The sequence below is a fragment of the Phoxinus phoxinus genome, assembly GCF_949152265.1.
Source record: "Phoxinus phoxinus genome assembly, chromosome: 15".
NCBI classification, from domain to species: Eukaryota; Metazoa; Chordata; class Actinopteri; order Cypriniformes; family Leuciscidae; genus Phoxinus; species Phoxinus phoxinus.
In genome coordinates this window covers 27418999-27435351 of record NC_136890.1, presented here as the reverse complement: position 1 = coordinate 27435351, position 16353 = coordinate 27418999, and the positions used below count along the sequence as shown (strand labels likewise).

At 38.5% G+C, this 16353-nt stretch overlaps 1 protein-coding gene across 7 annotated transcripts in view; it reads left to right on the top strand.

Annotated features, from left to right (window-relative positions):
• The window catches only part of cacna1ea (calcium channel, voltage-dependent, R type, alpha 1E subunit a), a 121721-nt gene that overhangs the window by 4427 nt on the left and 100941 nt on the right, over window positions 1-16353 (top strand). The gene's annotated exons all lie outside the window — the stretch shown is intronic.

Here is a 16353-nt window from a genome sequence, read left to right as displayed (position 1 = left end):
ACGCTTTGTATTTCAGTAAATACCAGTAGCCTATTGCATCATATCAATGATTGGCAAGAATCAGCTATTGAGGCAATCTATCTTTATTGCTCCACATTGTATAAAATTACTTTTAGTTACACACAATATTGAATAAAGGCCTACTCTAAGTAGTTGCATTAGTAAGAAAATTCATTATACAAAAAAAAAATTCTAGGTGAATATTTGTAAACCAAGTAAAAGGACTTTAAAAGAACAAGAGTCGCACTTGTCACTGACCACGGTTCAGTCTATGTTCATTTCTAGATGGCATGAGCAGGGACCTCTCAATGCACATTAAGTTCTTGGTCAGGGAACGAGGTGTTAGTCAATACAGGTTCTCTGTTGCAAAGTAGTTAACAGACATCCCCATTTTTAGAGTCTGCACCCCAGGTGGTGCTGTCAATGTCTATGTGCATTATGTAGTGCTGTTTGGAAAACTACAGAACTGTCACATCACTCAATAATTGTACTGACAAATGGCTTTCCCCATTCAATTATCACTGCATTATTTATTACTTAAACAGTTTTGGAAAAATGATGTAATCCTCTTTGCAATGCATCTGAATAGCAATTCAATTCACTTTTTAATTTGGACAATAATTGTGTCTGTTGACCAGTGGTTTTTACTTTTTAGTCTTTACAGACCAGCAAAAAAGTGTCCTTGGTAACACGAATCACGATCATTTTCACTAGCGCTGTGTATTGACACACATTTCACGATTTAATTTGATTGATCTTAATTCATAAGCTTTCAATTTCAATTCAGTTCCAAATTGAATTCAGTTTGCAATTTGGAATACAGTATACAGATTTTGCAGATGATTAATCAGTAATCGTGACAGGCCTAACACTAAATAAAACCGTTATCTACAAAGACAGCTCAGGGTGCCAGGGGTTTCAGCATCAGAGTGATTCGATGTCTGGGTATGTCTCTTTTCCTCTTTGATTTCCATGAAAGAGCCTGTGAAGTCACCAGATCTCAATGTGCCTGGAACTTGTCGTTCTGAAGTGGCGAGTTAAAGAGGCTCGCTGCAAAAGGCTTCAGAATGCTTATTGAAGTCCCATGCCATTTATCCAATTTTCTGTGCACATGTGTGTACACTACGGTTGTGCTGTGATCCAGATTCACAAGTTCACAGAGTATGAAGCAATGTGAATTGCTCTTGTATGTGGCGGATTCTTTGTTTGTTGTCATGGAGACGAGGGTTGAAATTCAAATTCATTGTTGTGTTCCACTTAAGTTTTAATTAAGGATTTTTAGCTTTCATGCATCGAGCATCATTTGATCCCTCAGAATTTGACTTTTGTCTGTTCTTCATGTGACTGTGATGGCATGACCTTGTTGACAACAACCTTCGTGTGACCTCAGAAATGTTGTTAAGACACGTTGATAGAATTCATTAATATCCCGCAGGGGCATCTGTTGTTTATTAAGACAAAAATCAGCCAAAAAACCTAATTAAAATTAGATGTCTTTCAAAGGTATTTTGCTGTTGGTGCTCTAGAGAAGAAATTTATATGTGACAAAAGATGAGAGAACTAGAATATATTTGACTTGGAGGACAAAATTAGGCTGTAAGTGAACACTACAGTGCCCATCACTAAGACCACATTAGGACATTTGCAGAGAGTTCAGTAGCAGCTCTTTTCACATTAACAAGGCTTTATTGTAAGGTGACTGCACTCAAATTTTCTGAGTAACTGTGGTAAAAGAGGCTTTTTTCTTTAAACGAAATCACAGCTAGTTCTTTGCAGAGAGCATTAAAGGTGCACCAATGCATGAGAGACGCTTCAGAGTCTGGCAAGTCATCGATTAAAGCATCTTTTCAGCATAATTAGCCGCTGATTAGTTTTGAGCTCGTTCTCTCCGTCTGTTCTGATGTGAAAGTCTCAGCTCTGTCCACGGAGGAACTTACATACGTCTTGAGCTGTTTAATTCGAAAGCACCTCAGGTCTTCAGCACCAGCATACAAGAACTCAGCGTGACGTATGGAGTCTCATTTTCAAAATGGGCAAAGCCGTCACGGTGACACAGGCCATTAAGGTGACTGGTCAGGGCTCCCCGGAATTCAAACATGCCTTGTAACCGAGTTTTGTTTTTCCATGTTTCTAAATGACTATACTGGCTGTAATTGTATTACACCCCAGTAATAGAGTCCCTTATCAATTCATGATACCTCTTGCCACCTTGAGCGTGGCGATCCTTTGATAGCGACTCTCAGAGATAAATAAGATAAATTGACTTATGTGCACGATAGACCTATTTTTGAGTTCGACAATAGCATTAGCAACAACATGTTTATTTACCAGGGGCTGTTCACATAGGATGTGTTCTTGTGTCCAAAAAGCCTCTGCAAGAGTCTTGAGGTGCATTTTTACAAGTTGATTTTTTTTAACATAACCCGCAACTCATGGCAAAAGATGTGGAGAAAACAACCAGACATTGGAACGCACAAATACATCCATCTGGTGCAGGAGTCGATAACCTATGGGATAATCTCTGGCACCTGACAATAGCGAAAGAGGTGTATTTCATTTAAATAAAGTTCCTCGAACTTGCATATGGATACATTTTGAGGTAATCATGTTTCTCATAGTCACACAGATGCTACTAACCTGTGCTAGTCAACAGAAGCACACAGCTCTGAAAAAAAATTAATGTGACTGGAGGTGCATCTAGTGGATGCATATTAATACCAGGGGTTTCCAAACTTCTTTAACAGCTCAACTCCTTAGATGTAAAATATTTACTGGAAGTACCCCTGCCCTGATATTATAAGTTAATACTTCAATAATGTAACAACACATTTGCATATTCACGGTTTTCTGATGTTGGTTAATGATCAAATGACATGCAGGTAATTCATTTCAGTAAATGTTTTTATTTGGTTGTTTTTATTTAAAAATTTATTTGGTAGGTTTCCGCAACTTTGCAAAAAATTGCAATTATTTTGTCATATTAACAGTGAAAACATTTCATCTCATATGAAAATGTTGCATATTGCTGCCGTTGACATCAACTAAGACTTCTTTCAGGGTCTTTATTATTAACATTTATTTATTTTTAACTAATTATAAAAATTAAGACATAGGCCTAAATATAATACTGTTGTAAATTACTATTGCTCTGTAAAACAAACAAAAAAAATATTTGACATGCGTTGGCGATTCATATTTTGTAAATAAAGTGGTAAATTATGTTTTGTTTTTTTTGCAAACAAAGCACTCGCGTCACTTCCTAAAATTGAGGTTTAACAACTGGAGTCACAAGAATTACTTTTATGATGTCTTTACCTTTCTAGGCGGTGGTAGTTGCTACACTATCAATGGAGGGACATAAAGCTCTCAGATTTCATTAAAAATATCTTAATTTGTGTTCCGAAGATGAACGAAAGTCTTACGGGTTTGCAATGACATGTGGGTGAGTAATTAATGACAGAATTTTCATTTTTGGATGAACTAGCCCTTTAATATTTTTATATTATATTCTCCACTTAGAAATGTTCAAAGCCTTGAACTTTTGTTTTGGGGGAATATTGGTGAAGTTCTGTACAATTCTGCCCACCAAAATGTTGGAAATTATGCAAGAAAAATGTGAACCAAGTGCACATTGCATTCCAAAAATGCACATTAAACTCACAGCACATAGGCTACAGAGTTCATGGAGTTTGTGAGAAGCAGCATTTACTGTGAACCGGAACCATCAAAGGATGACATTATACGTCTGACTAAGTAATCTTATTACTTTAAAGTATGATATGTCATTTAAGCCATATCTGTCTGGATGGCTTGTTCATACTAAGTGCTGTAGCGTGTGTTTTTTAAGCTCTTGCAAGCGCAGCTTTAGTCTATGAATATTGGATCTGACTGTCTGCATAACAGTAAATCTTTGCTTCCAGGCCCTTGTCTTTGAACCCGGGACCATGCTAATAAATACCCATGACTTCATTCTCCCTAAGAAACTATTTCCAAGGGCACTTTATGCCCGCGCCATATTTCCCAACTGCTCTCAGCTGTTTCGTCATGCTTTTTGAAGGAGAGTAAGGGTTGATCATTATGTGTTTAGTCTTGCTTTGTGTTCACAGCAAAATTGATGCCTGTTGTTCAAGGCAACCTGGGCTCATTCTATTAACAGTGGTGATAATTAAAAAGCATAAAGTGCAAATGAGTGTAATTTTCCGTGGTTGATGTAGTAGACTAACAGCAGGGGATGGGCAGCATTCTTTAACACAGGCGATTTCCTTATATTTATGTTTTTTCCCCTATCTCTATTTAGGATTGTCTTTATCGTAATATAGCCTACTTGTTTCTCTGAAAAACAATGGCACCGCCAGTTATTCTACATGGAACCATGCATTCCGTCTAGGAATGTCTGTTTTTGTTTTGGTCTGTGTGATCCCGCCAATTTATCCAATAGTACTTTGACACCCCGAGATACCAGTTGGCTGAATTGCAGCCATGGAAGCTAATGGAAATTACAAACGTATATTAGCTGATCAACTGGTTTGTCACTTTCCATTGTCAGTCCGGCTCGTTCCTGTTGTGTGTCTTTAATCTTGCCACCCCCGTAAGTGTCAAGTCTGAGGAGGATGGGGCAGGGGAACAACTCTCTCCAATATTTTGAATTTGGACTGAAGTATTTCAACCACTAGCTGTCAATATTACATACTGCACTTTTAAGCTTTTTACTGGTTCAGTTTTTCATTATTCAGTTGTAGTTGCTGAACAGCATAAGTATGCCTGCTTGCCAAACACATCCTTTATATTTGTGTGGATACTTTGTGGCTCCTTCAGGACTCCATAAACATCTTCTTCATCTTTTAAGAGATGTATTTCATTTTCTTAGTAACCTCTAAAGAAGTAAAGTGTATAACTGCAGGAGGTCAGGCTACATCTGGCTGAAAGCTTTTAAGTCCTGTGTTGAGGGGATCTGAAACCTTTGTGACTAACACTGGATTTGTCTGTCATGTAGCTTTTCCAGGAAAGGATACAGCTTTACCAAGTACATCTAGACAGTTTGAGATTTAAAGTCAACCGTTTTATCATTTTAAATCTTTTCCGTCTCTGGCAGTGAATTTTTATCTATAGTTGTGGGTATTGATACATTTTCGGATACATAACGGTAATTAATATGATTAGCCTTTGGCTTGACTACGTTATCAAACAGCCAATAATGTGTTGCTAATGTTACACAAACCGTGTTCCCGTTCGCCAATAAGCGTCCTTAGAAACGCTTTGAACTACTCAGAACGTCAGTGGAGAAAGGCATATAGTTCATTATAACATCGCAATATACATCTGTCCGTCCACACGTTGACGTGATTGTTTACAAGTTAGTTTGTGAAGTCAGAAACACCAGTGATTTCAAACCGCATTTTGAATCTTTGGTTCACTGCAGTTTTAAGGAGAAAATACTCAGCAATGGTGTTGACTTCACTTTCTGTCGTGACATCGTGAAGCATCGCGGACACATCCTCGGTTGTCGTCCACTATATTACAAACTATATGAGATGAAATTATTGATTCTTGCATCCCGGCGACGGCCGTTGTCGGCTACGACACCCTACATCAAACGGATTGTGCCAAAATCGGGCTGATATCGTGTAGTATGTGATTATTTTGAGATTAATCTCAAGGGTCCGAGGTTTCAGTGGAGTGAAAATGGATCCCTGTCTCAAGAATGTCTGTTCATTTTAATGGGTGCTAAATGCGCAGGCATTGAACCTTATAACGAGATTCTACACTTGTCCAGTGTCCGCCACTGCTCAGTAAAACGGCAGCTGTAGCACGCTGTGAAGGTTTCAGTGGCTATTCTTATCTTCCAACACAGTGGCCTTCATTCCAGTGGCTCCTCAGTGCCATACAATATCGGTGGGCATTCATAGGATTGTGCTGTTTTCTCCTTGTGAGCATGCACTCAAAAAATAAAAATGTTCAATGAAATTAATTAAATTCAGGGATTTTTTTACTACTACACACAATTAAATTAAGCCTTTTAAATGGATTTTTGTTTTTTTATTTGTTCTAGTCTTGTCATGTGAACTTAAAATGAATTTGCTTATAATGCAATAAAAATGTGAAGGACTGAGTGAGATTTGAATGCAAGTCCCTGTCCCACCACTCATTGTAGACCATATGTGCTCTACCTTTACCTTTTTGATGAAGAATATATATTTCTGAATATATATTTTCAACTACTGAATGATGTCTGAGACTTTGTATTACTGGCACTTCTTGGGTTTATTGCCCTTTTAAGATGAATCGCTTGTTGTATTCCTCAAGTCACTTTGGATAAAAGTAAATTTACATTTCTATTTTTTTTTTTTTTTTTACATTTTCAGCTTTTTTGGTGGTATGGAAGTTTGTATGGAAGTTTATTTCAGCATACATCAATACATTAATTAATTACCATATTTTAATTTAGTAGAGTACTTCATTAAATAAACATGGGAGGATGATGTTTGTTAAAAAAGTCACTCAAATCAGATTACATTATGAATTTACAGCAACTTGCAGCAAATTCCTGTAAGTGTCAATTATAACCCACATATGTTTCCTTTCCTGTGCCTGAGGAAGACACCAATTTCTTTTAATCTATTTTTTTTCTTAACCCTGAGATCTGTGTCTTTCCTTCTCCCTTTCATTATCGTTTCTTGTTTACTTTCCTCTGCGCACAAATATATTCTTTTTCTGGTAAATAAACCGCCTCCTCTAAACAGCACGGGATGAGCCGTGTTCTCTTCATCATCTATTTCAGCTCAGCGAGACACGCACAGACATGCTTCAGTCACCATACTACAGTAATTAGACACATGCTCACTGCTGTCTCTTTCCCCCAAGCTCCATTGTTTAGGGACTGACAGGTGCTGTGGCCCAGGTGAACGTAGAGATGAGTTCCCGCAGATGGGTCGTTGCCCCGGCCAGACTTTAGGTTAGACTCGTTTCTACTGGTCTGCTTGTCAAACAGACAGCACTTCATACCGTTTCAGTCCGCCAGCAATGAGTCATGTTCATTGTGAATGTAGCAGAGGAGACAAAAAAAAAAAAATCCTCTTTATACAAGGCTGTTTAGTCTCTCTCTATTCCTCTATTCCTCCTTTACACAAGAACAGAACTGCAGAAGAGTTAAGCTTGTATGTGCTTGGGGATTCATAACAATTCCTACTGAGCTGACTACTTAGTCATCACCATCACACTTGTAATCTAGGGATGTTACAAAGCAAAATTATGTTATTCTGAGGCACTGGTGCATGTGTCACAACTCAGAAATGGTTATATTTCCATATCTATTGTTGACTTCAAAGGCTGTCAGTCCAATCAAGTTGTAGACCGGTTGAGTGACACCCCTTATCTTCAAAAACCATTAACCAAACTGTGTTAGGTCAACTGTGTTGTTGTTTTTCAACCCTAATTAAACACACCTGGATTAGCCAGTTGTCATCTTCAGGGTGTCCCAATGTGCATAGAATAAGTGTGTCTGAAAGCATAGTGTGTTGAAAAGAGAATGCCAAAAGTCCTCGGATTGATTTTTGGTAGATTTTGGAAGATCCGTGGATCTCTAACGGCTGATATTGCTCGCTTTGGAGATGGATTCAGTACAGATCTACAAATATGGTGGATGTGTGTGAGACTGACATTTAAGGAGAGATGGCATGAAACTGAAGTTGTGATAGTCTTTGGGTTCGTCTCAATTAGCATTGTGGTAAGGAAACTGATCTGGGAGTCTTCCATTTTAAGGGCTGTCTCAATTGCAAAATCTTTCCATTGCACTGAAATGTTCGCTCCCTAAAAAGTCCCACAATGCACTGTGAAAACTAGGGAGCACTTACTATGTTGGAAAAAAAAATGTCCGCACCGCAGTCCGCACGCTGAAATAACTGCTCCAAACAACTTTTATTGATAGCGCTATCAAATTTCTTCCATTTTGTTATTTTGTTGTCCTGCACGGGAGCCCAATTTGGGTGCATGTGCACAACTTCTTTGCATTTTTGATTCCACACTATGTTCTAAAGCGCCGTCAAACCTAAATAACGTAAGCAACTTACTTTTCAATTTGCTTAAAGGGATACTTCACCGCTGGAAAGTTGAATGTGTATTTAATTTGGGTCATTTATGTAGTAGAAATGTGAAATTATTTTAGAAGTGGGTGCCTTCTAGACTGAGAAAAGCTGGAAAATGTATTTTTGGCTCATGTGGATGAAAGAGAACAACTCCCAGAATGCACTTGGTTCGCTGCCCTATGAGGCCACTCCCAAGCCACGCCTACCAGGTAACAGATGGCAGTATCGGAAGTACTAGTTGACTCGAAACTGAAAAGACGCCGTTTTATTGTGAGTCTCCGTGACGAGTTCGCGGCAGCAATAGGACTCCCTATCTGTGTCCATAGGCGCACAGCGAGAGCACTGATACCACCAGTCCGCCCCAGCTCGAGTCTGCCCGGGCTCTTCCTCCTGGCCGCCAAGCAGGTTTTGCTCCTCTGCTGCACCAGCTGCTCCAGCCGCCTCTTGTTCCTCCATCATCCGCAACTGTTCCTCGCTGTATTGCGGCCGGTACAGGTAGCCACGAGCATCAGATTTGCGCACCAGATCTTCGAAATCCCCTTCTGCCATATCAACTTCAAAACTACCTTCCGCCAACGTGGTTAGCCTGCCCTACTACTCAGCTTTCTCCACAGAGCAAGAGCCTGTTAGCTTAGCTTCAAAAAAAGATGTCTGACACACTTTGTACATTCTGTGAGTGAGATTCCACCCACTATGGGCGGTTTGAAAACATGCGAAACAAGCTCCTACTACTGGGTGTAAAAAAAAAAAAAGCCTCCAATGACGCAAAATTAAGATTTTTGCATCTGAGGATTTTTTCCAGACAAAAAATACATAAATCTCTCGTCTCAGGGGGACATGTGGCAGGGAAGCACGGTAATTTGAAAATACTACAGGTTTTCTACTGATACAAAGCTTAGGCTAATGCTAATCCGTGAAGTATCCCTTTAAAAGCCTTTGTGGGGAGGAGTGTTTTTTAGGTTGACACTTGACAGTTAAAATAAAAATCTTGTATGTTGTTAATTCATAGTTAATTCAAACAAAGTGTTAAGTTTCCTACTGCAATGGGATCGTCCATTTTGAGAACGTAACTACTGTGTGATGTGAAACAATCACAGATTTAAAGTCTACTGTAACTGTTTTGTGGAGAGAGTAGCGTTATGTGGTGCCTGTAATGTTAGAGAAAATATACTAAAGTGCTCTATTGCTAGCTAGTACCCAACTTTAAGATATTTAGTTGATTTACTTTATTCAGTCAGTCAGGTTTTTAAACAATTTATCTGAATAGAGTTAATTGTTAGGAAAACCATTTCCAACTGAATTAAGTTTAGCCATTCGAATATGTAGTCTGTAGATAGTAGACAGCGATGCAGCTAACTAGGGTTTGGAACAGAGCCTATTATTCTATTCTAAAGTGTCTTTTGACATTGATGGTCTCTTTCTCGCTTTTCTCTGGGATGACGATAACGATAATGAGGATGATGATGTCCGTGATGCCAATCATGGCTGATAAAGCTATGATTAATCCTTCACACACTGTAAAGTACCAGACAAAAAAGGACAAAATAACAATCCACAGTCCAATGATTCAGATAAGAATTTGAATGAAATCCTCCTCTTTTCACAGCCGTTTCATAGCTGACACAATGCAACTAAAGCTTGTGTCCTCATCCAAAGCATAGCCTATTGCTTCCAGTTGTTTTAGTGTATATTTTCAGCGTCTGCCATTTGTGGAAATTGCACCAACACTTAACCTCACAATTTGTTTCCTGGTGAATCATGATAATTCCCTCTTACCACCTCAGGCTTGTATAAATGTAACGTGTTTACCACCTTGTGGTGTGAAAATAACGGTATTGTATATACATAGTGTAATCGTATGGTATATGCAGTAATGTCTATAAAACATGCTTCTTCAGTGATCGAACAGCGAAGCTGTCTTTTTATGGTAATCTGAATTGCCCACTCATAATATGGTGAAATGACGCCATTGAACACAGTTGAACAATTCGGAGGAAACAACGTCACCGTGCTAGAGTACCTCAGCTGACACATTTTGACAGACTCATTATTTAGCTGACGGAAATGTGCTTGAGACCATTAACACTGACCATTTTTTCCTCACTCAGTGGTTGTGTGAGAAAAACTCCTTAATTGTGGTTTAAAACACTGAACTTGGAAAAGAGCTTAGGCTTTTTGCTAACAAGCATGTAAGAGAAGACAGCATACTTTTTTTTCTGTTGACGTATTTTCTGTAAAATAACAAAAGTACAATGTTTTTACCTTGATATCCTTGAAGTGCATGTAAAGAAAAAGCGCTGCGTCTGAAATCTCATACTGTATGTATTTGGTTTGAAACCGACAGTTAAAAAAGTGTGTTCTATAAAGTATGAATGTGTGTAGAATTAATTAAATTCGAACGTACACGTTGTCATTGTCATGTGACCTACGGCGGTCGCTTCTCCATTCATAAATCCTCTCCAATGGCCTCATGGGATAGTAAAGTGTCCATCGAATGCGCACTTCAGAATCTCACCGGAAGTAGTACAATAGGTCACCCCAGTACTTTCCGCCCACTGTTGTATGACAGTACAACAATTGTTTAGTACAACTACAATTAGTAGTTGAAACTTTGGATTTCTTATTAAAAAAAATGTTTGTGTCATGTATGCTACCTCAATTAAAATTCAGGAATTGAATTGGAATTGAAAAGATATTCTCACAAGTCTGGTAAATACCATGGTACGTAGGCCTAAACATGGTAATCATCCAGTGCCATGATATATCAAGAATGTTAGCTTGGTTTTTAGCTGTATTTGTGTTCTTTTGCATGAGATGGAAATGTTTCTAAGAGCTGTGGAGGTTCAGAAGTTCTCATTAATGAGATGGAAATGGTCCACTGCTGATGTTCTCTTCACCTCCTGTGGTAAAGCAATAAAGGGAAATCAATTTCATCTCCTGTATTTCAGGCTGTCTCTGTTGACTCGCGCTCTGATAATACTACCAGACAGGCTTGCTAAGTGTCGCAGGTGATGAAAGAGGGCAGGAAAAGAGGGGGAGGACAAAAGGGATTTTGCTTGTTAAAAGGGATTTGTTCAGGGTAGCAGGTGTTTGCAAAGGTTACACGCTCTTTCACCCTCACCTTGAATTATCCAGCGCTGAGGGATTCGAGTTCAAATTCCTCTGAAAAGCGTGAGGGCATGCTTCCGCTCTCGCATCCTCGCTAACACATCCGGTCCACTGTTCTAAGTGTTCAAGGCTCTAAAATGGTTCTTTTTTTTCTGTTTTACTTGAAAGATCTTGAGTCAGTTTGGATCATATCTCGTTCCCATTCCCAACCCACCCTGGCCAATTCAAAAACAGGACATTTCTCATTCTTTTCTCTCCCTTCAATCTCACTTGAGTAATTCTTTCTTGTGATAGATTAATCTGATGTTCACCTGCATTCCTCTTTTGCTGATGTAATTGACTGTTTTTGAGAGATGCGGCATATATATGACAGAAATGTTAATAAAAAAAAGCATGTTACATTTCCTAATGGAGTATGACTCACTAAAATAAAAGTACTTTTAAAGGTGCCGTGGTACCATGTACCATGGTAAAGCTATTGTACTTCTTGAAGCAGTACTGTGTAAACACCATGGTATAATTTAGGAGCACCATGTTATGAGAGACACCAGGGCCAGTCTAATGCATAAATATGTATACATTTCATTGGCTAAATGTCAGGTCATGGCAAGTTGTCAAATGTAAGGTTTAAATGTTTACATCTACTGTAACTGCAAAATCTGTTAGTCATAATGATGACTTTACATTTTCGCTTCTTCTTCTTATTTTTGCTTTATTATTGTTTTATTTTTTAAACATAAAAAGACAGTAGTCTATAGGCTGTTTAATGGCAGGTTGTGACAATATTTTCCAAGTTCAATATATAATCTGACAATATACCACATAATATTTGGGGCATGTTGTCACAAAATGTCAACAAGTGTTAAATTAACATTATTTTAGTTGTAGCCGAGATATTAACTTGCATGAGAAATATTCATTGGGAATAAAAAGTGTGATGACTTGCCCCGGTCTCTTTCAAATCAAAGACTATGCTGTTATCTGACACCACAGTAGTTCTACAGCACATTTTTATAAATAAACTTATTTAAAAAGTACTTCCAGGATGTCTGAAACTTCAATTAATGTCACACACATACACGTGTGTGTGTATTGACTCATCCGTTCGAAAACAATATCAGTGGCTTTGTTCAGATGTGTTTTGTTCAGGGGTTCATTTACTGCAATCATTTAGGACGGTTTCTCTGATCATTGTAGGAAATGGACTCATTACATCCATAATTAACTGAGAGTTTGCCACAGAGAACCTTTCCTGGTTTTTGTTTTTGTACAAATGCGTTTTTATTTCTCAAACATCCGTCTTCCTTTTTCATTTATCAGACAGTAATTAATGGCTTTTGCTGAAACTTGGCACAGGCAGGTGTGTGCTTTTCCCTCGCCGTTGGAAGCTCTTATTCGTTATTATGCAGCTGCAATTAATCCCTGTACTTCCGAGTCAATACGTGGCCTGTCATTAACACACCAAGGGTTAGGCTACAGCGAGACTCACAACTGGGCAGAAATGTAGCTTCTGAATGGAAGTGTGACAAAAATATATTCTCACAATGGTGGGATGTGAAACTGAAGGCTTTTACATTATTTTTTAAAACATTTTTTTAATGTTATTTGTTGTTTAGTGGTGAATCATTTTGATTGATTCAATTTGAGAAAACTCAATCTGGTTCTAGATTGGATCATTTAGGATTCTGTTAAATCACAAATAAAATCTCTTGAATAGCTTGGTTGACAGCAATGAGATTAATTAGAGAGCTAATGGAGCATTTTTCTTAAGTCTTCTGGCTTTAATATTTTTCTTTAGAGGAAAAAGAGGAGAATAGATTGCATTGTCTCAAATTCCAAAATGATGGAAGTTTTTCCATCATATTCTTTCCAAACCAGGTTAACTTCTGTCCGTTTTAAAGCTTATTTCTTACACCATGTTGTAATTACCATAGTGTCTGTCAACATGACACACGTGACGTTATATTCAGAGCTGTTCAGGTCCTCGGACTGGGATTATTTACATTTAGTCATTTAGCAGACGCTTTTATCCAAAGCGACTAAAAACTGAGGAACAATTATGCGTTTCTATAGCACCACAATGAATCTGCAGTGGTCAGGTCAGGTGGTACAGCAGTCACATTGTACAAGTAGGAGCTCTCAAACAATTCCCATTTTACAAGCTGTAATTATAAGCTCTACAAGGACGTGAACGCTTTTTAAAAGTTAAAATCACGTAATTGCAGTAATTACGACATGGCGTGAACGCACCTTTAATATTTTTGTGAAAACTATGCTACATTTTTCATCTTTGATGATAGAAAGTTTAAAAGAACAGCATTTATAAATATCTCTTTTGATACATTTAATTGTGTCAATCCTAAATCACCAGCCCAGTCACCAGAACTACACTTCCCAGCATCCCTTCTGATCCCCACCTGCACTCACTCTTCCATCAACACACCTGCCACAGATAATCACTCATCACTGCACCGGCTCATTATCTCCCTACATAATCAGTCACGCTCCTCATCACAGTTGTCTAGTCTGGTCGTTCAATACTGAACTTCCACCTGACTACTTGCCTTCGGATGACCTACCCGTGCATCGAACTGTCCTGTCTTCTGTGTCTGCCTTACTTTAGTCCTCCGGTCACTTCTCATCTCAACCTGCAATGGATAAGACCTGTCACTCACTTGCCAGTATCACCATAATGATCTGCTATCTAGAGACTCAACTGCTAACTTCATGTGTGTTATTTAATAAACTGTTCCGACGTTACCCGTGTCTGCATTCTTCTGTTCCATGACAGAAGACCAGACCCAACAATGACAACAAAAGCCGCACTATGAGCCTTTCCATCACCTCTAGAGATTCAGTGAATCTGCTCATCTCCATTTTTTAAGATGATGGTCCAATTGAGAGAATTTCTTGAACTTTCCAACTTGTTTCCATGGAATAATGGTGCCATGAAGATCATGTTTTGGAGCGGATTAGATGACCATTTTTATCACCAGATACCGGTGTCAGCTACTACTTGTTTTCTTGAGAGCTATATTGATTATGTGCTGTGGCTAAGTGTTTTTTCCCCTCACTGTTGGCAAAGTTGTAGAAGATGCCAGTTCCATTCATTAGTTCTCTCTACAGTCAACTCCAGCCATCCTGGCATCAGAGGTTTTGTCCATAGAGCAACCAAACACCATCGAAGTCCTTCGCCATTTTCACTCCTCATGCGAGCTCAAGAGTCACCAGCAGTCATGGCCGCCGAGCCAGAGTCTGCAGTCTTCCCTCTAGCCAGGAAGATGGTTTCGAACCATCTACCTGGGAGCGACAGTTGCAGATCTTGTGGTTATTTCCATCTTGAAAGCCCTGAAGAAATCTGCCCCTCTCAGAACCCATACATCCAGAATCCACTTCCAAATCCATTCCAGTCTGTAAAATTCCTGAGCTTGTTCCAATAAGAGGAATTCACCAGTCCTCTAAGCCCCTGAAGCTGAATCCAGTGACGGAGGGGGTTAGGGTATTCGTCTCTAGCCATCTTTGGCCGAGCCTAGTGTCAAGGCCACGGAGGCCAATCCTTCCTGGTTCCCTGAGATACTGGCGCCTCCCTGTATCACCAGTGCCACCCTGGAGGCTACCCATCCTGCCGGCACTGCCCTGGTCACCTGCTCACCCCACTGGCTCTCCTGTCAGGCACCAGGGCAATCTTACTTGCCCTAAACTTTTGTGTAGTAATGTATAATGGTTTCCACCAAAAATAGCAGAAATAATAAGAAACAAGCTATAAAACAGACAGAAGTTAACTTTGCATAAAGAATATGATGGAAAAAATGATTCATAGTTTGAGACAATGTGATTCCTTCTCCTCTTTTTCCCTTAAAAACAAAAATATAAAAGCACAACTATTTTCTACAATGATAATTCTAAGAATGATTTCTAAAGGATCATGTGACATTGAAGACATGAATTAATGGGCGCTGACAATTCAGCTGTTACGTCACAGGAATAAATTGCATTTTAAAATATATTTAAATAGAAAACATTTATTTTACATTTGTCATAATATTTCACAATATTACTGTTTTTTTTTCTTGTTGCTGTATTTGATTAAATAAATACAGCCTTGGTGAGCATAATAGACTTATTTAAAAAATATTAATGATTAAAACGTTTGTCTGGTAATGTCTTACTATACTGTATATCAGCAATTGTCTGATTTCTTTCTATTTGTTTTCTGAGGATTTTAGGGAGAAACATTAGACAGAGTTGATCTGAAAACTCCATCACCATTTCTTTTGAACTAGAGCAACCTCTGAGCAATGAAATTTACATGTCACTGAGATAATAATATCCACATTTAAACAGGATTTGGCTTTTTTTCTACTCGCCTAAGGCTAGCATCATACTATATTTCACCCTTATTAGTGTTTGAGATCATGTTGGATGTGGGCCACCATGGTAAATATAACACAAACACCCCTGCATCTTTCTGCAACTGTCAACCGCTGCTCCATTTTCAGCTGGGGTTTAATAAGATGCCACACTGCTTCTGCGTAGATTTGCGTGATGAATCACAGAGCTCTGAGCGCAGGATCGGTTTGTATTTTTCAGTCACATTGTTTTATTTGGCCAGTCTTACTAATTTATGCCCTGTCAGCTCTGGCTTCATGGTGTCTACACGTTAAAGCGGCCAGATGATTAGAGCTGGACGCTGCAAACAAGGTGCAATGAAGAAGAACAGATGCACTGAAAATCTATTTTATTTTAAACCATAAATGGCCAATACTATTTCAACAGTAACTATAATAACAACAGTAATCTAGACTCTAAAAAATGTTGGGTTGTTTTAACCCAATTTTGGGTCAAATATGGACAAACCCAAACGTTGGATCAAAAATGCAATTTAAAAATGTAACCCAATGGCTGGGTTTGTCCATATTTGACCCAAAATTGGGTTAAAACAACCCAGCATTTTTTAGTGTATAGAGAATCCTCAGGGAAAAATAAGTAATCTGCAATAAAAAAATTAAGATTTCACGAAATCTGCTTTGCAGGACTGCCAAAGTTAATGTTCAACTATGTACAGTATACATGTATATGTGTGTATTTATCTATCTTTTTTAAATTAGTTTATTTATTTGCAATTTCATTTGTAAAATTGCTATACAGTTTTTTGTAAACAAAT